The sequence below is a fragment of the Entelurus aequoreus genome, linkage group LG06 (assembly GCF_033978785.1).
Source record: "Entelurus aequoreus isolate RoL-2023_Sb linkage group LG06, RoL_Eaeq_v1.1, whole genome shotgun sequence".
Lineage (NCBI taxonomy): Eukaryota > Metazoa > Chordata > Actinopteri > Syngnathiformes > Syngnathidae > Entelurus > Entelurus aequoreus.
This window is the reverse complement of record NC_084736.1, coordinates 16,986,694-17,010,209: the sequence shown is the minus strand read 5'-3', so window position 1 is coordinate 17,010,209 and position 23,516 is coordinate 16,986,694. Positions and strand designations below refer to the sequence as shown.

Here is a 23,516-nt window from a genome sequence, read left to right as displayed (position 1 = left end):
CACTAAAACCACCAAAAAATCAAGTCATTTTTACAGTTCATTGTGGTAAATGGGATGACGATAGCACTTATGAGTACTTTTGAGTTGTCTTTTTTTTTTTTCTAAAAATAGTAGAATAAGAAACTACTTCCGCCTTTGTTGTAAACAAACGTCATTTCCCCGGTGTCCCTTGCTGTTTTTGTTTTTTTTTGATTGATTGAAACTTTTATTATTAGATTGCACAGTACAGTACATATTCCGTACAATTGACCACTAAATGGTAACACCCGAGTACGTTTTTCAACTTGTTTAAGTCGGGGTCCACGTTAATCAATTCATGGTTGTTGACGTGACCTCAGTACGCGGAGATGGCAGGCGACGTGCAAGAAAACGGTCAGTTTTATTAGGGACACAAGTGAGGGAGCAGCATCGTGGCTATGGCAGTCGATCACAGGTGAGCGAAAACAAGGCAGGGCAAAAAACTAACAGGGCGCCATGAACATACAACAACAAACCAGCATTGCATGAATGTGACTAGTGATTAGCGGACCTACCTGCCCAGCTGGTGATTAACACACTCGTGGCCAGTTAACATGTGTTCTCGTTGCCAGCTAACAATTGGAATACGAGTTGCCAGATAGCGATTAGCATGCTACTGGCCAGATATCAATCAGCAGACTAGTTGCTATCTCGCGATTAGCGTCCCGAACTGCCAGAAAGCAATTAATGTACTAGTTTCCAACCAGTGATTTGCATGTTAGTTGCGAACTAGCAATTTGCATGCTAGTTGCCACCTAGCAATTAGCAGACCTGGCTGCCAGCTAACGATTAGCATAGCAAGCTGACCGCTAGCGGTCAGCTTGCTAGTTGCTAGTTAGCGATTAGCACGCTGGTTGCCACCTAGCAATTGCAGAATCTAGCTGCCAGTTGGCAATTCGCACGCTACTGGCCAGCTATCAATTAGCAGACCAGATGCTAGCTAGTGATTAGCGCTTTATTTGCCACCTAGCAATTAGCGCCCTTACCTGCCAGCTAGCAATTAACGTATGAGTTACCACTAGGGATTTGCACTCTTGTTGCTAGCTGGCTTGTTATTCGCTAGGTGGCAACTAGCGATTAGCGGCCCTAGCTGCCAGCTAGCTATTAGCTGCGCCATACTGTATTATTTTATTATATCATTAAAGCACAATAACAAGGTACCGTATTTTTCGGACTATAAGTTGCAGTTTTTTTCATAGTTTGGCCGGGGGTGCGACTTATACTCAGGAGCGACTTATGTGTGAAATTATTAACACATTACCGTAAAATAGCAAATAATGTTATTTAGCTCATTCACGTAAGAGACTAGACGTATAAGATTTCATGGGATTTAGCGATTAGGAGTGACAGATTGTTTGGTAAACGTATGTTCTATATGTTATAGTTATTTGAATGACTCTTACCATAATATGTTACGTTAACATACCAGGCACGTTCTCAGTTGGTTATTTATGCGTCATATAACGTACACTTATTCAGCCTGTTGTTCACTATTCTTTATTTATTTTAAATTGCCTTTCAAATGTCTATTCTTGGTGTTGGGTTTTATAAAATAAATGTCCCCCAAAAATGCGACTTATAGTTCGGTGCAACTTATATATGTTTTTTTTCCTTCTTTATTATGCATTTTCGGCCGTTCCGACTTATACTCCGGTGCGACTTATAGTTCGAAAAATACGGTACCTTTTTAAAACTCAATTTTATATTGGGATATTTATGTCCCCACCTCGTCTCTGTGTCAGTTTGGAAAATGTTGACTCCCCTGTATATGATGAAGTTTGGAAAATGTATTTATTTGGGGCTCGGAAAATTCCGGGTGATGATGCAATCTGACCTCCTTTGAGTTATTTCGGGTTCGTACATGGTTGTTGTCCAATCCCTGGCTTCACAGGTGACAAACCTTTCCCTCCGAGTGCTCCTCTTATGAATACTTCAGGTGTACAGTTAGCACACAGTCCAGGGTCGGTCCTGCAGACACTGAGCATCCGTCTCCAGCTCGGGGTAAATGAAACATAAACCACTCCACCGCCACGGAAAGACTAGGACGAGCGAGGCGAAGCCACTCCGACTACACACATAGTGTGTGTGTGTGTGTGTGTGTGTGTTTGTGTGTGTTTGTGTGTGTGTTCTGGCAATGCTTACTTAATGGGGACATCGCTCTGTTTACACAGTCACCTTTAGGGGACCTCTGACGGTATGGGGACAAAAAAACAGGTCCCCTAAAGGGAAACCTTTTTAAATTTTAGTCAGATCTATTCTGAAGATGCCTAAGTGAAAAGTGAAACATTTGTTATCCTGGCATTAATAGTAAAGTGATTCTGTATGGTATCCATCCTTAGTTAAAACTAATATATTTTTCCAAAAACAAAATCTGGTTTAGTGTTCCTAAGGATGACATTTTCATACAGCATGATTATAAAACGTATGATTCACATTCAGAATTGTCCATCCTTCTGTATATGGTAGTTGGAGTTGCAGACACTTCATTACTGCTAAATAGCAGTTTTCAGTAATGTCACAGAAGATGCAGGATTTGTTTTAACATTTACTGTAAGTGGTGAAACTTCCTATAAGACAGTCCTGGGCAATTATTTAGACTCGGGGGCCAAATTTAAAGAAAAAATGTGTCTGGGGGCCGGTATTATTTTCAGGAACACTAATACAAAACCTCACAATAATGTCTGATTGAATGCTAAAACCGTTATGACAGACCGCCTTAAAAATGGAATGGAATTTCACTTTTTTTTTTACTGAATGAGACATCCAGAATGTACATGAAAATAAAGAATGTGAGATTTACAATATTAACTTTGAACGATAAAACACTGAATATTGACAACATTTGAACGTCACACCCCCTCTCCATCCACATATACAAACACAGCAAAATATGATCGCCAAGGGTAAAAAAAACAAAAAAACACCTACTATTTTTCGGACTATAAGTCACAGTTTTTTTCATAGTTTGGCCGGGGGTGCGACTTATACTCAGGAGCGACTTATGTGTCAAATTATTAACACATTACCGTAAAATATCAAATAATATTATTTAGCTCATTCACGTAAGAGACTAGACGTATAAGATTTCATGGGATTTAGCGATTAGGAGTGACAGATTGTTTGGTAAACGTATAGCATGTTCTATATGTTAGTTATTTGAATGACTCTTACCATAATATGTTACGTTAACATACCAGGCACGTTCTCAGTTGGTTATTTATGCGTCATATAACGTACACTTATTCAGCCTGTTGTTCACTATTCTTTATTTATTTTAAATTGCCTTTCAAATGTCTATTCTTGGTGTTGGGTTTAATCAAATGAATTTCCCCAAAAAATGCGACTTATACTCCAGTGCGACTTATATATGTTTTTTTCCTTCTTTATTATGCATTTTCAGCCGGTGCGACTTATACTCCGGAGCGACTTATAGTCCGAAAAATACGGTATCACTAAGATGTAGAACTTTGTTGTAAAAATCTCCTTCCGCATCTGTCCCTGACACCCACATTTCAGGCTCTGGAAACACTCAGTGGAAACGCTCCCCACCCACACTGCTTGGTGCCTCGTCTGAGCTGCTGTGACTTAGATTACCATAGTAACTAATTAGATTACCATAGTAACTAGTATATCATGCAAAAGTGCAGATTCCAACTATTGAAAGACTTAGTATAGTTCAAGACTTACGGTCATTAGAAAACATTACTGCACATCATAATGGCAGCTACACTTTCCAGCTTAAAGATCTAAAAAAATTATTTGAGAATGTCCGGCGGGCCACATTGAAAAGCTTAACGGGCCGCATGTGGCCGCCGGGCCTTAATTTGCCCAGGTCTGCTATAAGAGGACAGCTGTAGTGCTGTATTCTGAGGATCATGTCATATTTAATTTGAACTTTTTTTTTTTTTTTAAATGGTCCTCAGTAGTCACGTACAAATTTGTGTGAATTATGCAAAATTATTAAAACTTGGTCCCCACGAACCATATTAACTCTTTTTCCCCAGGGTCCCTAGTAAGAATGGTCAGCACATTACTTCATCAATCCAGAGATTTAAAGACGTGTATGAGCTAACTGGGCAGTGCCCATTTTATCCAATTTTTTTTATGCCTCCACAACCTTGTGGTCCCCACAAGTGATGGTGTGTGTGTGTGTGTGTGTGTGTGTGTGTGTGTGTGTGTGTGTGTGTGTGTGTGTGTGTGTGTGTGTGTGTGTGTGTGTGTGTGTGTGTGTGTGTGTGTGTGTGTGTGTGTGTGTGTGTGTGTGCGCGTGGGGGCGTAGACGAGACGAAGACATACGATGCATAAAATGCATTTGTGTACGGGGAAAAAGGTGTTCAGCTCGATTGTCTTCACCGCCCACTACGCCCGGCGCGTAGCTCCGCCTGGCGCCGCCTACGCCGCGTTACAGAGGGCGGCTGGTGTCTAGCAAGAAAAAAAGACTCTGTTACTTGCTGCTGTGTTTAATAATGTTGGAGGCTGCAGTGTTTTGTCTGACGGCTCAGTGGGAACTATGTCTCATCCCAGAGTGTTTAAACGTGGACTTATGTCATGCGAGGCTTTGTTGCCAGCCTTTTTTAGCATCAAACATTCCCAGTCCAACCTTGTTGTCTCTTTGTTGCTGTTGTCGCTTTGAATAGTTCTCAAACACAATTTAAATTCCAATCTACATTTTTGAGAAATCAATTCCTTCAAAGTCACTTTTCATGACGATTCATGATTCTGGTGAGATTCCAGCTCAGTGTATGAGGGCGATTTCCTGCTGTTTACTTTAAAATTGAAAAGGCAGCTAACAAAAAGATTTTGTTTGAATGAAAGAGTTTAAATACACTATGATGTTTATTAAGGAGCCCACACCTTTACTCTCCATTATGTATGGCAACCCGTTTAGGCACCTGAAAAAATTACGTTTACATTACATTACTTTACATTGGCTCGTGATCTCGACATATCTCGCCTGATTTCAGCTCAGTGAGTGTCTGAAAAATTATGTTGTGTGTTTTTTGTAATGCATTACTGCTGCGTGTGGCGAGGTGGCCAAGTGGTAAGGCGTTGGTCTTGTAAACCAAAAAACATGGGTTCAACTCCCATCCGTGCCTTTCTGATGGCGGAAATTTTTTTGTCATACTCTGATACCATATCATTAATAAAGTAATGTGCTCAGCACCAAACTTCCTGCTGTTTATTTTCACTTTCAATAGGCAACCCATCTAGGCAGTTACCAAAAATAATTGTTTCCAATGAGAAGAAAAATCAAACCAATATAGTCGTTGTCTGATTTTAATTACGCTATGATGTTAATCAAGTAGCCAGAACCTTTACTCTACTACTCTTTTCTTTCAATATGTATGGCAACCCGTCTAGGGATCTGCAAAAATTACGTTTATTGGATAAAAGTCAACAACTAAAATGGAGCAAAATGAAATGTGAAGAAGATACATGCTTTACATTGGCTTGTGATCTCGGCATATCTCACGTCATTTCAGCTCAGTGAGCGTCTGAAATATTCTGTTGTGTGTTTTTTGTTACATAATGTTGCTACATAGGGCGCGGTGATCAAGTGGTAAGGCGTCGGTCTCGTAAACCGAAGATCATGGGTTCAAACCCCATCTGTTCCTCTTAGTACAGCACACATTTTTTGTCATTCTATGATACCATATCATTAATAAAGTAATGTGCTCAGCACCAAACTTCCTGCTGTTTATTTTCACTTTCAATGGGCAACCCGTCTAGGCAGTTACCAAAATTAATTGTTTTCAACGAAAGGAAAAAGCAAACCAAAATACTAGTGTCTGATTTTAATTACACTATGGTGTAAATTAAGTAGCCAGAATCTTTACTCTCCTCTTGTTTACTTTCAATATGTATGGCAACCCGTTTAGGCACCTTCAAAAATTACGTTCATCGGATAAAAGTCAATAACTAAAATGGAGCAAAATGAAATGTGAAGAAGATACATGCTTTACATTGGCTTGTGATCTCAGCATATCTCACGTCTTTTCAGCTCAGTGAGCGTCTGAAATATTATATTGTGTGTTTTTTGTTACATGACATTGCTGAATAGGGTGCGGTGGCCAAGTGGTAAGGCGTCTGTCTCGTAAACCGAGAATCATGGGTTCAACTCCCATGTGTACCTCTTAGTATCGCGCAAATTTTTTGTCATTCTATGATACCATATCATTAATAAAGTAATGTACTCAGCACCAGACTTCTTGCTGTTTATTTTCACTTTCAATGGGCAACCCGTCTAGGCAGCTACCAAAATTAATTGTTTTCAACGAAAGGAAAAAGCAAACCAAAATACTGGTGTCTGATTTTAATTACGCTATGGTGTAAATTAAGTAGCCAGAATCTTTACTCTCCTCCTGTTTACTTTCAATATGTATGGCAACCCGTTTAGGCACCTGCAAAAATTACGTTCATCGGATAAAAGTCAATAACTAAAATGGAGCAAAATTAAATGTGAAGAAGATACATGCTTTACATTGGCTTGTGATCTCAGCATATCTCACGTCTTTTCAGCTCAGTGAGCGTCTGAAATATTATATTGTGTGTTTTTTGTTACATGACATTGCTGAATAGGGTGCGGTGGCCAAGTGGTAAGGCGTCTGTCTCGTAAACCGAGAATCATGGGTTCAACTCCCATGTGTACCTCTTAGTATCGCGCAAATTTTTTGTCATTCTATGATACCATATCATTAATAAAGTAATGTACTCAGCACCAGACTTCTTGCTGTTTATTTTCACTTTCAATGGGCAACCCGTCTAGGCAGCTACCAAAATTAATTGTTTTCAACGAAAGGAAAAAGCAAACCAAAATACTGGTGTCTGATTTTAATTACGCTATGGTGTAAATTAAGTAGCCAGAATCTTTACTCTCCTACTGTTTACTTTCAATATGTATGGCAAAACATTTAGGCACCTGCAAAAATTACATTCATTGTATAAAAGTAAATAACTAAAATAGAACAAAATGAAATGTGAAGAAGATACATGCTTTACATTGGCTTGTGATCTCAGCATATCTCACGTCATTTCAGCTCAGTGAGCGTCTGAAAAATTGGTTGTGTGTTTTTTGTTACGTAACATTGCTCCATAGGGCGCGGTGGCCAAGTGGCAAGGCGTCGGTCTCGTAAACCGAAAATCATGGGTTCAACTCCCATCCGTACCTTCTAGTATCGCGCACATTTTTTGTCATTCTATGAGACCATATCGTTAATAAAGTAATGTGCTCAGCACCAGACTTCTTGCTGTTTATTTTCACTTTCAATGGGCAACCCGTCTAGGCAGTTACCAAAATTAATTGTTTTCAACAAAAGGAAAAAGCAAGCCAAAATACTGGTGTCTGATTTTAAGTACGCTATGATGTAAATTAAGTAGCCAGAATCTTTACTCTCCTCCTGTTTACTTTCAATATGTATGGCAACCCGTTAAGGCACCTGCAAAAATTACGTTCATATGATAAAAGTCAATAACTAAAATGGAGCAAAATGAAATGTGAAAAGATACATGCTTTACATTGGCTTGTGATCTCGGCATATCTCACGTCATTTCAGCTCAGTGAGCGTCTGAAATATTCTGTTGTGTGTTCTTTGTTACATAATATTGCTACATAGGTTGCGGTGGCCAAGTGGTAAGGTGTCGGTCTCGTAAGCCGAAAATCATGGGTTCAACTCCCATCTGTACCTTTTAGTATCGTGCACATTTTTTGTCATTCTATGATACCATATCGTTAATAAAGTAATGTGCTCAGCACCAAACTTCCTGCTGTTTATTTTCACTTTCAATGGGCAACCCGTCTAGGAAGTTACCAAAATTGGTGTCTGATTTAAATTACGTAGCCCAAACCTTTACTGTCCTACTGTTTACTTTCAATATGTATGGCAACCCGTTTAGGCACCTGCAAAAATTACGTTCATTGGATTAAAAGTAAATAACTCAAATAAATAAATGTACTTGTGATCTCGCCATACCTTGCGTGATTTCGGCGCTGTGAGCATCTGAACGATTATATTGTGTGTTTTTTGTTGTGCTGAGTTGTATCATAGGGTGGATAAGTGGTAAGGCGTCAGTCTTGTAAACTGAATATTGTGGGTTCAACCTTCTTTCGTGGTTTTTAGTGTCACGCAACGATTATGTCATTACACTAATACCATATCATTAATAAAGTAATGTGCTCAGCGCCAAACTTTACTTTCCTGCTGTTTATTTTCACTTTCAATAGGCAACCCGTTTAGCCAATTACCCAAAACTATTTTGTCAATGAAAGGAAAAAGCTAACTAAAATACTGGTGTCTGATTTTAATAACACTGTGATGTTTATTACTGTAAGTAGCCCAAACCTTGACTTTCCTACAGTTTATTTCAATATGTGTAGCAAACCGTTTCGGCGGCTGCAAAAATTACGTTTATTGAATTAAAGTAAATAACTGGAGCAAAATGAAATGTGAAGAAAGTACATGCTTTACATTGGCTCGTAAATTCAGCATATCTGGTGAGATTTCAGTTTAGTGAGCACCTGAAAGATTATATTGTGTTTTTTGTAATGCTTCAAACTCCATTGAGGCGCGGTGGCCAAGTGGTAAGGCTTTGGTCTTGTAAACCAAAGATCAGGGTTCAACCCCTATTTAAGCCCTTAAACAGCGTGCAATTATGTGGTCTTTTCTCTGACACCATATCATTAATAAAGTAATGTGCTCAGCACCAAACTGCACTCAACATTCATTTATTTTCCCATTCAACAAGCAACCCGTTCAGGCAACTACCAAAAATATAAACCAAAATATTGTTATCTGATTTAAATTACAATATGATGTTAATTTAGTAGCCAAAACGTGTCTGTGATTTCAGCTCAATGAGCACCCAAATGATTATGCTGTGTGTTTTTGTGATGCCGTGTGGATTAGTAAAGGGTGGTGGCCAAGTCGCTTTTGTAAATCAGAGATCATGGGTTCAATTCTCAGCCATGCCCTTTAGTATCACCCGAATAGTTTGTCAGTACTCTGATACCATATCATTTATGAAGTAATGCACTCAGCACCAAACTTTACTTTCCTGCTGTTCACTCTCAATAGGCAACCCGTTTAGGGAACTACCAGGGATATTAGTTTTGAATGAAAGGAAAAAGCAAATCAAAATACTGTTATCTGATTTTAATTAAGCTATGATGTTAATTAAGTTGCCCAAATCTTGTCTCTCTTACTCTTGACTTTTGTTATTTATGGCAACCCCTCTAGGTGGCTGCAAAAATGTGTTTATTCATCACCAGCAATCGCCATCATGCCAGGGTTTTATTTAGCACTATTAAACCTGTTAACCCTATCAGTGCTGTTCTAAATGATGTATCTGAGCCCAAATACAATGCATTTCAACAGTTCTTCATTAATAAGGTCCAGTCTGTCTGGAAATATATCCCAAAGGTCCCAGCTACTGCCCTACTTGGCCCCCCTGGACAGCATATTTTTGGGATCTTTGAATTAATATCCCTTTCTCATCTTAAAAATCAACCTAGCAATTAAACCCCACTAGCTGTCCTTCAGACATTATACCTCCGTTCATCCTTGCGCACGTCTTTGCAAGCACCAAGGACTATAGCTATAAAAAATGTGAGGATCATTCTTTTGCCACTTTTAAATCGCAACTAAAAACATACTTGTTCAAACTGGCTTTGGCTTTTTTTTAGATTTGATTTTTTAACCGTTTTAATATGCATGTTTTTTTATTTATTGTACCCTGTTCTTACTTGTATTTTACTTATATGTCCTGTACACCAGGGTTCTTAAGCTTTTTGACCTCAGGGCCCAACTTTTCCATTAAAGAGGGGCCTGGGGCCCACCTAAATATTAACACTGAATTAGTAATATTACTCTTTATTTTATTCGTACTTAGTAGTTTTATCTAACTTACTTACAGTTGGCAACCTTGTCAAATGATATGAAACCATGTGTTAATCACAAAGATTATTATATATTTAACACATAAACATTAGGCTTAGGTCAGGGTGATTAGATAAATACTATAAGTACTAATCAAATATACTGCATAAAAACAGACTCATAAATAAATGACAAAAAATAAATGTGTATACAATTATGTTGTGCTAAAATAAATTAATAATGAGTGTTTTTAAACTAAATTAAGTTCAAATGAAAATACAGCTTCACCACTTAAGTCATGATTTTTGCGCCTTAGAAACTTTTCTATGGCCTCGTTCCCACTGCAGGTCAAGTCCGATTTTTTCTTTGCTCATATGCGACTTGTATCGGATTTTCTCATGCCAATGTGAACAGTGCAATTCCACATTTTTCATATCCGACAGCCCTCTTTCGTATGTGGATATGTATCGGATAAATAGTTGACAAAGGACTACACAAAAATAGCATATTAAACAAAAATATCCGAATTGTACATCCGACCCTGCAGTGTGAACGTAGCCTTTGACATTAGATCCAGCCTTCTTCTGTTTGTTTGAGATTGTCATTACTGCCACAAGGGGTGTAAAAGTGTATTACAACTGCCCTAACGGACCACAGCTAAAAATAGGCATACTTGCCAACCCTCCCGTTTTTACCGGGAGACACCCGGTATTCAGCGCCTCTCCCGATAACCTCCCGGCAGAAATTTTCTCCCGACAAACTCCCGGTATTCAGCCGGAGCTGGAGGCCACGCCCCCTCCAGCTCAATGCGGACCTGAGTGGGGACAGCCTGTTCTCACGTCCGCTTTCCCACAATATAAACAGCTTGCCTGCCCAATGACGTCATAACTGTAGAATGATCGAGGGCAAGTTCTTGGTTTCTTATGTGGGTTTATTCGTTAAGCAGTTTCATTAACATCCTCCCAGCGCGGTAACAACACACAACAACAGCAGTCACGTTTAGTCTACCGTAAAGCAGTACGTCTGCCGTAAACAGCAATGTTGTGACACTCTTAAACAGGACAATACTGCCATCTACTGGATAGCCTCCAGAACACTGAAATTCAAGTATTTATTTTATTTATATATATATATATATATATATATATATATATATATATATATATATATATATATATATATATATATATATATATATATATATATATATATATATATATATATATATATATATATATGAAATACTTGAGTTGGGGAATTCTAGTTTAAATATATTCCCCTCTTAACAACGCCCCCAACCACGCCCCCGCCACAACCACGCCGCCCCGCCCCCCCACCTCCCGGTATCGGAGGTCTCAAGGTTGGCAAGTATGACAATAGGCTGCGGCCCTATGGTTAAGAAACACTACTGTAATGCACCTTTGGCACCATTGTGATGTAAGGTGCTTTACAAATAAACCTTAATTGATTGCAGTTTACTTTCAATTTCAATAAGGCAACCCTTTTAGGCAACATTACTTGTTACGGATGAACGGAAAATGCAAAACCGAAATTGAGGATACGCTTTTTATTACTCATTGCATTAACAAATGTCATGCTCTTGATCACCAAACTTCACTTTCCTTTCGTGTACTTTAATTAATAATGTATATCACATAGTAACAGGCACTCTCCTGTTGTTAACTTTCACTTTCAATACGTCTGTGTGGAAGTCGATCCCTACCCGTTCCACGGATATCACGTCACAGGAGCCAGGCGTGCCGTTTTAACAGAGTTTTATTGTCCATGCATATTCAAGCACAATCTTTCCAGAAGCTTTTCTCTCCAGTCTCTCTCAACACTTCCTCCTCACTGGCCGCTCACTGTTAAAGACAACAGATGATTAGATTAACACGTACCACCCGTGAAATCTAATCACCTGCCAGCTGTGTCTCGCCGTCCCGCACATGCACCACCCCTAGCCGATGGTGCTCCGCCCTCGACACCATTGACAGAGGCGGTGACCTTTGCTCCTGTAGGCGCGCTGATCGCACTTTCCCTCCACAGTCAGTTAACTTGTTATGGAAATTACTGAAATAGATTTGTTTTGAATGAAAGGAAAAAGCTACCCAAAATATGGGGAAATGCCTTTCATCACTTCAATAACTTAAGTCGAGTTCAAACCTTAACTCTCCTACACTTTTTTCACTTCCTTTCTCCTACTGTTTACTTTCAAATATGCTTTGCAAACCATTTAGGCAGCCGCAAAAAATTGTGCTTCTGGATGAAAAGAAGAAACTACAATTGAAAGTATGTAAAGAAAACTACATTTCCACAAAATGAAACAACATTTTCACTAAACTGAACTTTAAAGCAGAGCTGTTTTATTCACTCCTGTAATAAAGCTTTGATTGATTGATTGATTGAGACTTTTATTAGTAGGTTGCACAGTGAAGTACATATTCCGTACAATTGACCACTAAATGGTAACACCCGAATAAGTTTTTCAACTTGTTTAAGTCGGGGTCCAGCTACATTAGGAAGTTGCTTGGGAAGATAAAATGTTAGATATGCAAATGAGAATCCTTCACTCCCAGCGAGATGTGGACTCTTCTCAGCACAGACTGCAGAAACGGCGCCAAAACCAGTGTCACCTTAGTCCCCGGAGGAGATGATTAGTCTCCATAACGGCACTGTGACCGTGCAGCTGGGGCATCAATCACATGGTCCATTCAACTGGGAGCACCTGGTTTTCTTTACTCTGATAGGGAACATGTTATGCTTAGGCGAGGGGGGGATCAATGCGCCTGTCCTCCTGGTGTCGCTCTGTTCTGCATCTACCCCTGAAAAACTCATCGTGTACCAGGCTGGACCACGATGAAGACAAAAGACACATTCAGTGCGGTGGGGTCAGGATGTCTGCGGACACACAAGGAGTACATTCTCAGCTTCCTAAAACAAACACATGTGTGTGAGCTGGCCAGACAGCTGCTTGAGGTTTTCAATGTCAGACTCCTGCTTGGCGACCAAGATAGTCACAAACACCCAGAGGTGACTTACAAAAGTCAAACAAAAAAAAGCCCCAGGCTGGTAAATTGTTATTCCAAGCAACAACTACAATGGCCTCCTTGTTTGAAGAAATGGAAGAAGGTGAAAAGACAACCTTGGATATATGGGGAACTCTGAAGTTGGACATTTTCAAGTAAGAAATGCCTCAAAGGTGCCATCACGCATGACCTCAGCATACCTTGAGACCGCGGCTCAGAGAGCATGGACATGACTTCTTTAAAAGCTGTGTTTTCAGGCACAGTGGCCAAGTGTTAAGGCATTGGTCTTGTAAATAGGCAATCCTGGGTTCAACCCCCATCTGTGCCTTCCTATGTTAAAACAGACATTACTTATTTCAGATGAAAGAAACATGCATAACCAAGAATGGGGATGCTCTTGACATTGTGTACTTTCCCTTTCAATATTAATTTCATCCTGCGTTTCTTATTTTTTGGCGTCATACAGCAGACCTTCTTGTAGGCGCAGTGGCCCAGCGGTAATGCGTTGGTCTTGTAATCTGAAGGTCATGCATTGCACCTATGTTACAACTCAGATGAAAGGAAAATGCACAACAAAAAATGAAGTTATTGTTACTTATGACTAGGGCTGTGAATCTTTGGGTGTCCCACGATTCGATTCAATATCGATTCTTGGGGTCACGATTCGATTCAAAATCGATTTATTTTTTTCAATTCAACACGATTCTCGATTCAAAAACGATTTTTTTTCCCGATTCAAAAGGATTCTCTATTCATTCAATACATAGGATTTCAGAAGGATCTACCCCAGTCTGCTGACATGCAAGCAGAGTAGTAGATTTTTGTAAAAAGCTTTTATAATTGTAAAGGGCAATGTTTTATCAACTGATTGCAATAATATACATTTGTTTTAACTATTAAATTAACCAAAAATATGACTTATTTTATCTTTGTGAAAATATTGGACACAGTGTGTTGTCAAGCTTATGAGATGTGATGCAAGTGTAAGTAGTCACTGTGAGACTATTTTTCTTTTTTAATTTTTTTTTATAAATGTCTAATGATAATGTGTGATTTTTAATCACTGCTATGTTGACATTGTAACTAATATTGATACTGTTGTTGATAATATTCATTTTTGTTTCACTACTTTTGGTTTGTTCTGTGTCGTGTTTGTGTCTCCTCTCAATTGCTCTGTGTATTGCTGTTCTGAGTGTTGCTGGGTCGGGTTTGGTTTTGGAATTGGATTGCATTGTTATGGTATTGCTGTGTATTGTTTTGTTGGATTGATTAATTAAAAACAAAAAAAACAAAAATAAAAAAAATGTAATTAAAAAAATTTAAAAATAAATCGATTTTTAAAAAATGAGAATCGATTCTGAATCGCACAACGTGAGAATCGCGATTCGAATTCGAATCGATTTTTTCCCACACCCCTACTTATGACATTGTGTACTTTCACTTTCAATATTTATTGCAAAACTGCATTTCTTTGACTTGTGATTTTTTATGGCGTGGTATGGCACAGCTACTTATTAATAGAGCAGGTACGCTTTATCACCATACTTGCCAACCTTGAGACCTTCGAATTCAGGAGATTGGGGACGGGAGAGGGGGGTGTTGAGGTGTGGGGGGGCGGGGTTGAGGTGGGCGTGTTTTGGTGGTAGCGGGGGTGTATATTGTAGCCCGGAAGAGTTAGGGATGCAATTCGGGAGAATGGTTGCCCCGGGAGATTTTTGGGAGGGGCACTGAAATTCGGGAGTCTCTCGGAAAAATCGGGAGGGTTGGCAAGTATGTTTATCACCAATCTTCACTCTTTTTCTTTTTACTTTCAATATGGCAGGCTTACGATATTTTAACATGTTGTATGGAATTGCAACTTTTAGGCATGGTGGTCAAATCTTGTAAATCAAAGGTCATTGGCTTAACTCTCATCTGTGCCTTCCTTGGTTAAAAATTAAAAGGAATAATTTCATTACTTTACGGCATTGAAGTACTCAAGATATACTCTATCACCAATTTTTAGTGTCCTGCTGCTTACTTTCAATATGTTAGGCAACGACTTGTTTCCGATGAAAGGGAAATGCAAAACTAGAATTGGGGTACGCTTCTTGGTACTCATGACATCTTGTACTTTTACTTTCATTAGTCTTTGCAAACTGCATTTCTTTGACTTGAGGTATTTTACGGCGTTGTACGGCATCAATCAATCAATCAATCAATCAATCAATCAATCAATGTTTATTTATATAGCCCTAAATCACAAGTGTCTCAAAGAGCTGCACAAGCCACAACGACATCCTCGGTTCAGATCCCACATAAGGGCAAGGAAAAACTCAACCCAGTGGGATGTCAATGAGAATGACAATGAGAAACCTTGGAGAGGACCGCAGATATGGGTGATTCCCCCCCTCTAGGGGAGACCGGATGCTATGGACGTCGAGTGGGTCTAGCATAATATTGTGAAAGTCCAGTAATCTAACATAATAGTACAGCGTGATTGCTTGTAGGCGCAGTGGCCAAGTGGTAAGGCGTCGGTCTCGTAAACCGAAGAACATGGGTTCAATCCCCATCTGTGCCTTATAACCTGTTGGATTTGTCTACCACTTTAATGACTTCAATACAATGTCAGTATGATAGATACCCTCCAGCACCAAACTTCAACCAATCCTTTGAGGCAACTACCAAAGGACTAAAAGTATGGGAATGCATTTTCCATTACATCATGGTGTAATAAGGTAGAAGCATTCTATGCCCAACCGTTTATTATATTCTGTTTATTTTCAATATCTATGGCTACCCGTTTAGGCAACTACAGACATTACAGAAAAGAAAACGCAAAACGAAACATGGGGATAAAAATATAATTACTGTGGTGACAACTTCTTTTAATCGGTATTGATTGATCGTTAGATAGTATTTTATGGAGACTAGGCCTGTCAATAAATTGATTTTATTGATAAATTCGATTTGTTTTGTTGCAGACTATTTAATTCAAGACAGAAGTTTTGCCTACCATAGGAAGCTCGATATTGAATAACTTTAAAATGATTCAGAAAATGCATATTGGTCAACATATGAGTAAAAGCATCACAGTTTATATGACAGAGTTAATCTCTTTCCTTTTTTGGAAATTATTTTATACAAAGCCTATTCTAAAAAGAAGCAACTTTATGAAGATTAAAATTTTGCTAAAGGGAAGATGCAGTGTATGCAATACACTCATCTTTGATTAGATAAAAGCAAAACTTGTTTTGAATTATATCTGTCATATGTATACATTAGTTTATTTAAAAAGTAGAAATAAAAATTGGAATAAATTGTAAATCTATTTTGGTATGAGAAAAACAGGCCTAATGGAGATGGTGAGTTCAAGCGCGGTGGCCAAGCGGTAAGGTGTCAGTCTTGTAATCGAAGATCATGGGTTCAACAGCCACCTGTGCCTTCCTGTGTTAACAATTGGAAAGGAATGTGTTCACTATGTTGTTAAAATAAATGTACTCTATCACAAATCTTTACTCTCCTGCTGCTTACTTTAAATATGTTAGGCAACGACAGATATTGCTTGTTTAAGATGAAAGGAAAATGCAAAACCAAAATTGGCGAAGCACTTTTTATGACTCATGACTCCAAGTCCGAGTCCATGGTTCTCGCCCGGGAAAGGGTGGAGTGCCATCTTCTAGTTGGGGAGGAGATCTTGCCCCAAGTGGAAGAGTTCAAGTACCTCGGAGTCTTGTTCACGAGTGAGGGAAGAGTGGATCGTGAGATCGACAGGCGGATCGGTGCGGCGTCTTCAGTAATGCGGACGCTGTATCGATCCGTTGTGGTGAAGAAGGAGTTGAGCCGGAAGGCAAAGCTCTCAATTTACCGGTCGATGTACGTTCCCAGCCTCACCTATGGTCATGAGCTTTGGGTTATGACCGAAAGGACAAGATCACGGGTACAAGCGACCGAAATGAGTTTCCTCCGCCGGGTGGCGGGGCTCTCCCTTAGAGATAGGGTGAGAAAGTCTGTCATCCGGGAGGAACTCAGACTAAAGTCGCTGCTCCTCCACATCGAGAGGAGCCAAATGAGGTCGTTCGGGCATCTGCTCAGGATGCCACCCGAATGCCTCTCTCTGGAGGTGTTTAGGGCCCCCGCGACCCGACCTCGGATAAGCGGAAGGAAATGGATGGATGGAAGGACATTGTGTACTTTCACTTTCAATATTCATGGAGGACTGCGTTCCTTTGACCTGTGATATTTTACGGCGTTGTACAGCGCAGTGGCCAAGCGGTAAGGCATTGTTCTCGTAAACCAATAGATAGTGGGATCAAGTCCCATCTGTCCCTTCATATGGTAAAACAGGTATTACTTGTCCAAGTTAAAGGAAAATTGCGAAAACAGTGAAGTTGGTGTCGTAAAATGAAGATCATGACTTCAACTCCCATCTGTACCTTCCTCTGGTAAAAATCTGAGGCAACTTTTTCATTACTTTGACATTAATACAGCAGGTGTACTTTATCACCTATCTTCACTCTTTTGCTGTTTACTTTCGATATATCAGACTTATGATATTTTACTGTGTTGTATGGAACAGCAACTTTTAGGCACGATGGCCACAAGTTAAGGCCTCGGTCTTGTAAAATGAAGAGATTGGTTTCAACCTCCATCCATGCCTCAGAATATGTGAGTTGTCGCAATAGTTTTGGGCTACAATTTCCAATTAGTTATTATCAGTATTGACAACAACATGATTCAGCTGCACTCAGGTGCAGTGGCCAAGTGGTAAGGCGTCGGTCTCGTAAACCGAAGATCGTGGGTTCAACCCCCATCTGTGCCTCCTTTTGTGAAGTGATTTCATTACTTTGTGACATTATTACAACAGGTGTGCTCTATCACCTATCTTTACTCTTGTGTTGTTTACTTTCGATATATCAGACTTATGATATTTTACTGTGTTGTATGGAACAGCAACTTTTAGGCACGATGGCCAAAAGTTAAGGCCTCGGTCTTGCAAAATGAAGAAATTGGTTTCAACCTCCATCCGTGCCTCAGAATATGTGAGTTGTCGCAATAGTTTTGGGATACAATTTCCAATTAGTTATTATCAGTATTGACAATAACATGAATCAGCTGCGCTCAGGTGCAGTGGCCAAGTGGTAAGGCATCGGTCTCGTAAACCGAAGATCGTGGGTTCAACCCCCATCTGTGCCTCCCTTTGTGAAGTGACTTCATTACTTTGTGACATTATTACAACAGGTGTGCTCTATCACCTATCTTTACTCTTGTGTTGTTTACTTTCGATATATCAGACTTATGATATTTTACTGTGTTGTATGGAACAGCAACTTTTAGGCACGATGGCCAAAAGTTAAGGCCTCGGTCTTGCAAAATGAAGAAATTGGTTTCAACCTCCATCCGTGTCTCAGAATATGTGAGTTGTCGCAATAGTTTTGGGATACAATTTCCAATTAGTTATCATCAGTATTGACAATAACATGAGTCAGCTGCGCTCAGGTGCAGTGGCCAAGTGGTAAGGCGTCGGTCTCGTAAACCGAAGATCGTGGGTTCAACCCCCATCTGTGCCTCCCTTTGTGAAGTGATTTCATTACTTTGTGACATTATTACCACAGGTGTGCTCTATCACCTATCTTTACTCTTGTGTTGTTTACTTTCGATGTATCAGACTTATGATATTTTACTGTGTTGTATGGAACAGCAACTTTTAGGCACGATGGCCAAAAGTTAAGGCCTCGGTCTTGCAAAATGAAGAAATTGGTTTCAACCTCCATCCGTGCCTCAGAATATGTGAGTTGTCGCAATAGTTTTGGGATACAATTTCCAATTAGTTATTATCAGTATTGACAATAACATGAATCAGCTGCGCTCAGGTGCAGTGGCCAAGTGGTAAGGCGTCGGTCTCGTAAACCGAAGATCGTGGGTTCAACCCCCATCTGTGCCTCCTTTTGTGAAGTGATTTCATTACTTTGTGACATTATTACAACAGGTGTGCTCTATCACCTATCTTTACTCTTGTGTTGTTTACTTTCGATATATCAGACTTATGATATTTTACTGTGTTGTATGGAACAGCAACTTTTAGGCACGATGGCCAAAAGTTAAGGCCTCGGTCTTGCAAAATGAAGAAATTGGTTTCAACCTCCATCCGTGCCTCAGAATATGTGAGTTGTCGCAATAGTTTTGGGATACAATTTCCAATTAGTTATTATCAATATTGACAACAACATGAATCAGCTGTGTTCAGGTGCAGCGGCCAAGTGGTAAGGCGTCGGTCTCGTAAACCGAAGATCGTGGGTTCAACCCCCATCTGTACTTTCTTTTGTAAAGTAATTTCATTACTTTGTGACATTATTACAGCAGGTGTGCTCTATCACCTATCTTCACTCTTGTGTTGTTTACTTTCAATATATCAGGCTTATTATATTTTACTGTGTTGTATGGAACAGCAACTTTTAGGCGCGATGGCCAAGTGGTAAGGTGTTGTTATTCTAAACCAAAGAACATATGTGCCTTAGAACCTGTGAGATTTGTCAAGTGTTTTCATGACTTTAATGCAATACCTGTTTTTAATCGGTATTGATTGATTGTTTTATAGTATTTCATGGAGACTATGCCTATCAATAAATTTGATTTATTTTTTGTTAGAGACGATTTAATTCTAGACAGAAGTTTTGCCTTCCATAGGAAGCTCGATATTGAATAACTTTAAATAATTCAGACAATGAATATTGGTCAACAGATTAGTGAAAGCATCACAGTAAATATGCCAGAGTTCGTCTGTTTAATTTTTAGAAAATTATTTTATAGTCTGTTCTAAAAAGAAGCAACTTTATCACCAATCTTTACTCTCCTGCTGCTTACTTTCAATATGTTAGGCAACAACATATATTACTAGTTTCAGATGGAAGGAAAATGCAAAACAAAATTGGCAATACACTTTTTATTACTCATGACATTGAGTACTTCTACTTTACCTTTACTAGTGGCCAAGCGGTAAGGTGCCCTTCTTTTAAACTGACAGATAACGGGTTCAATCCCCGTTTGTGCTTTTCTGTGTTAAAACAGATATTATTTGTTTCAGACGAAAGGAAAATTGCGGACACAGCGGCATTGATTTCCTAAACTAAAGATCATGGACTTGAACCCTGTCTGTGCCTTCTTCTGTTAAAACAGATTATACTTGTTTCAGTTGAAAGAAAAATGTAAAACAAGAATTGTGGCTTACTTCTTGTTACTCATGACATTGTGTACTTTTATTTTCAGTAGTCTTTGCAACCTGCGTTTCTTTGACTTGTGATATTTTTTGGCGTTGTACAGCAGCACAATTTGTCGGCGCAGTGGCCAAGCGGTAAGGCATTGGTCTTGTAAACCGAAGGTTATGGGTTCAACCCCTATCTGTGCCTTCCTCTGTTAAAAATCTGATGGATCTTTTGCGTTACCCTGACATTAATAGAGCAGGTGCGCTCTATCACTAATCTTCACTCCTTTTCTGTTTACTTTCAATATGTCAGGCTTATGATATTTTACAGTGAAACGCAACTTATAGGCATGGTGGAAAATGGCTTCGGTCTTGTACACCGAATAAAATGGGTTCAAGATGTCCCAATAGTTTTAGGAATACAATTTCCAATCTTTTTTTTATCAGTATTGATTGATGTATTTATGGCACATCATGGACTATTTTTTTTAGGTGTGTGGTAAGGGGTGGGTCTTGTAAATCAAAGATCATGGGCTTAACCCCCATCTGTGCCTTCCTGTGTTAAAGATTTCAATGTTTTCATTACCTTGTGACATTGATAAACGAGGTACACTCTGTCACCAATGTTTACTCTCCTGCTGCTTTCTTTCAATATGTTAGGCAAGGACAGATATTACTTGTTTCAGATGAAAGGAAAATGCAAAACCAAAAGTTGGGATGCACTTTTTATTACTCATGACATTGTGTGATATTTTCCGGCATTGTACATCAATGCACCTTGTCGGCGGGGTGGAGGAGCGCTGAAGCGTCGGTCTTGTAAACCGACAATAATGGATTTAACCCCCATCTGTGCCTTCCTCTGTTAAAATCTAAAGGACCTTTTTCATTACTTTGTGGCATCAAAATAGCAGGTGCACTCTATCACTAATCTTCACTCCTTTGCTGTTGACTTTCAATATGTCAGGCTTAGGATATTTTACGGTGTTGTATGAAAATGCAACTTTTAGGCGCGATGGCCAAATGCTTAGGCGTCGGCCTTGTAAAACGAAAAAAATGTGTTCAACCCCCATTTGTGCCTCAGAATATGTGAGATGTCCCTATAGTTTTAGGGATACATTTGTAATTATTTTTCAATCATTATTGATTGATCCATTTATGTTACAACATGAATCAGCTGCTTTCAGGTGCAGTGGGCAAGTGGCATGGCGTAGGTCTCGTAAAGCGAAGAACATGGGTTCAATTCCCACGTGTACCTCAGGACCTGTGCTATATGTCGAGGGTTTTCATGACTTTAATGCAATACCTGTTTTTTTGATTGATCCTTTGATAGTATTTCATGGAGATTTGGCCTGGCAATAAATCGATAAAATCAAGTTTTTTGTTGCTGACGATTTAATTCAAGACAGAAGTTTTGCCTCCCTTAAGGAAGCTCGATATTGAATAACTTTAAATGATTCAGACAATGCATATTGATCATCATATGAGTAAAAGCATCACAGTTAATATGCCAGAGTACGTCTCTTTCCTTTTTTGAAAATTATTTTATACAAAGTCTGTTCTAAAAAGAAGCAACTTTATAAATATTAGAATTTTGCTAAAAGGAAGATGCAGTGCATGCAGTACACTAGTTTTTGACCAAATAAAAGCAAAACTTGTTTGGAATTATCTCTGTCATGTGTATACATTAGCTTCTTTAAAAGTAGGAGGAAAAAATCCCATCTGTGCCAAAAATTGAAGGGAATGTTGGTTGGTTGTTGGTTGAAGTTTTTTTCGAACATGATAGCAGTTTCAACGTGATATATCACATGTTTTCCATTTCTCTTTACAGCTGATTGCTTTCAACATGTCAGGCTTATGATATTTTACCGTGTTGTATGGAAAAGCAACTTTTAGGCGCGGTGGCCAAAGGCTTAGGCTTCGGTCTTATAAAACGAAGAAATTGGTTTCAACCTCCATCCGTGCCTCAGAATATGTGAGATGTCGCAATAGTTTTGGGGATACAATTTCCAATTGTTTTTATGGGTATTGATTGCTCCATTTATGTTACAATTTGAACTAGCTGCTTTCAGGTGCAGTGGCAAAGTGGCAAGGAGTTGGTCTTGTAAACCGAAGAACATGGGTTCAATCCCCCTCTGTGCCTCAGAACCTTTGAGAGTTGTCAAGTGTTTTCATGGGAACTTTACTTTTTTCTTACGAGAGACAAGAAGACAAAAGGTTTTGTTCTAGTTGGCTAGCAATGCAGCTAATGGGATCAATCTATTCAGCCTCTAAATCACTTTGAAAAAACATCCAAAAACCGCCATCAATAATTCATTTACGGTCCGTAACCTGTATAATAACCAAGCTGTAGCGATATTGTTATTGCAAGAGCAGACACTGAGGAACACTTTTTCTAGCGTAGTAACACATCACCTTGCTTATGGCATTCTACAGCTTTAGCCGTAAGTGAGATTCTGTGTCAGCTGCTGAATGACTTCTGAGTTTGTAATACACAATGCGATAGGACACCAATCTGTACTGCCGGAAAAACATGAGCAATCATATTACAGTGTCTGTTAAGTATTAGCCCAACATTTCATGTTTTGTTCGTACACAGCTAATAGTTGGGTCAGCTGTTTTGAGGCCCAGTAACCAATTGGTAAGGTGTTGGTCTCATAAACTGAAGGACATGGGTTCAATCCCCATCTGCACCTCTGAAACTTTTAGATTTGTCTACTATTTTTATGTCTTTAACACAGTATTATTATGATAGACGCATTCCAGCACCAAACTTCAATCAACCCCGTTTAGGCAACTTCCAAAGGACTAAATGAAGGGAATGCATTCTCCATTACATCATGGCGTAATAAAGTAGAAGCATTCTATCCCCAACTCTTCCCCTTTCTCATTTTGTGTTTATTTTCAATATCTACGGCAACCCGTTTAGGCAACTACAGACATTACTGAGACGAAAACGCAAAACGAAACATGGGGATATACATTTCATTACTGTGGTGACACCTGCTTTTAATCGGTATTGATTTATCGTATGATAGTATTTCATGGAGACTAGGCCTGTCAATAAATCGATTTTATTGATAAATTCGATTTGTTTTGTTGCAGACGATTTAATTCAAGACAGAAGTTTTGCCTCCCATAGGAAGCTCGATATTGAATAACTTTAAATGATTCAGACAATGCAAATTGATCAAGTTAATCTCTTTCCTTTTTGGAAAATTATTTTATACAAAGTCTGTTTTAAAAACAATTAGAATTTTGCTAAAAGGAAGATGCAGTGTATGAAGTACACTAGTTTTTATCTCTGTCATGTGTATACATTATTTTCTTTAAAAAGTAGGGGGGGGTTCGGAAATATACTTTTTATGAAATTTTATTTTATCACCCAGGCCTAATGGAGATGATGGTTTCAGGCCAAGTGGT

The 23,516-nt window shown here is 39.1% G+C and overlaps 1 protein-coding gene and 10 non-coding genes across 12 annotated transcripts in view; all 11 read left to right on the top strand.

The window, feature by feature from the left end:
• Positions 1-23,516, top strand: part of znf385c (zinc finger protein 385C) — a 325,442-nt gene that overhangs the window by 259,639 nt on the left and 42,287 nt on the right. The window lies entirely within an intron of this gene.
• trnat-ugu (transfer RNA threonine (anticodon UGU)) lies at positions 5,043-5,114 on the top strand. The gene has a single exon. It is a non-coding gene; the product is annotated as a tRNA-Thr (tRNA).
• Positions 7,115-7,186, top strand: trnat-cgu (transfer RNA threonine (anticodon CGU)). The gene has a single exon. It is a non-coding gene; the product is annotated as a tRNA-Thr (tRNA).
• On the top strand, positions 7,631-7,703 carry trnat-cgu (transfer RNA threonine (anticodon CGU)). The gene has a single exon. It is a non-coding gene; the product is annotated as a tRNA-Thr (tRNA).
• trnat-cgu (transfer RNA threonine (anticodon CGU)) lies at positions 15,405-15,476 on the top strand. The gene has a single exon. It is a non-coding gene; the product is annotated as a tRNA-Thr (tRNA).
• Positions 17,646-17,717, top strand: trnat-cgu (transfer RNA threonine (anticodon CGU)). The gene has a single exon. It is a non-coding gene; the product is annotated as a tRNA-Thr (tRNA).
• trnat-cgu (transfer RNA threonine (anticodon CGU)) lies at positions 18,020-18,091 on the top strand. The gene has a single exon. It is a non-coding gene; the product is annotated as a tRNA-Thr (tRNA).
• Positions 18,394-18,465, top strand: trnat-cgu (transfer RNA threonine (anticodon CGU)). Its single transcript has one exon. It is a non-coding gene; the product is annotated as a tRNA-Thr (tRNA).
• trnat-cgu (transfer RNA threonine (anticodon CGU)) lies at positions 18,768-18,839 on the top strand. The gene has a single exon. It is a non-coding gene; the product is annotated as a tRNA-Thr (tRNA).
• On the top strand, positions 19,142-19,213 carry trnat-cgu (transfer RNA threonine (anticodon CGU)). The gene has a single exon. It is a non-coding gene; the product is annotated as a tRNA-Thr (tRNA).
• trnat-ugu (transfer RNA threonine (anticodon UGU)) lies at positions 20,230-20,301 on the top strand. The gene has a single exon. It is a non-coding gene; the product is annotated as a tRNA-Thr (tRNA).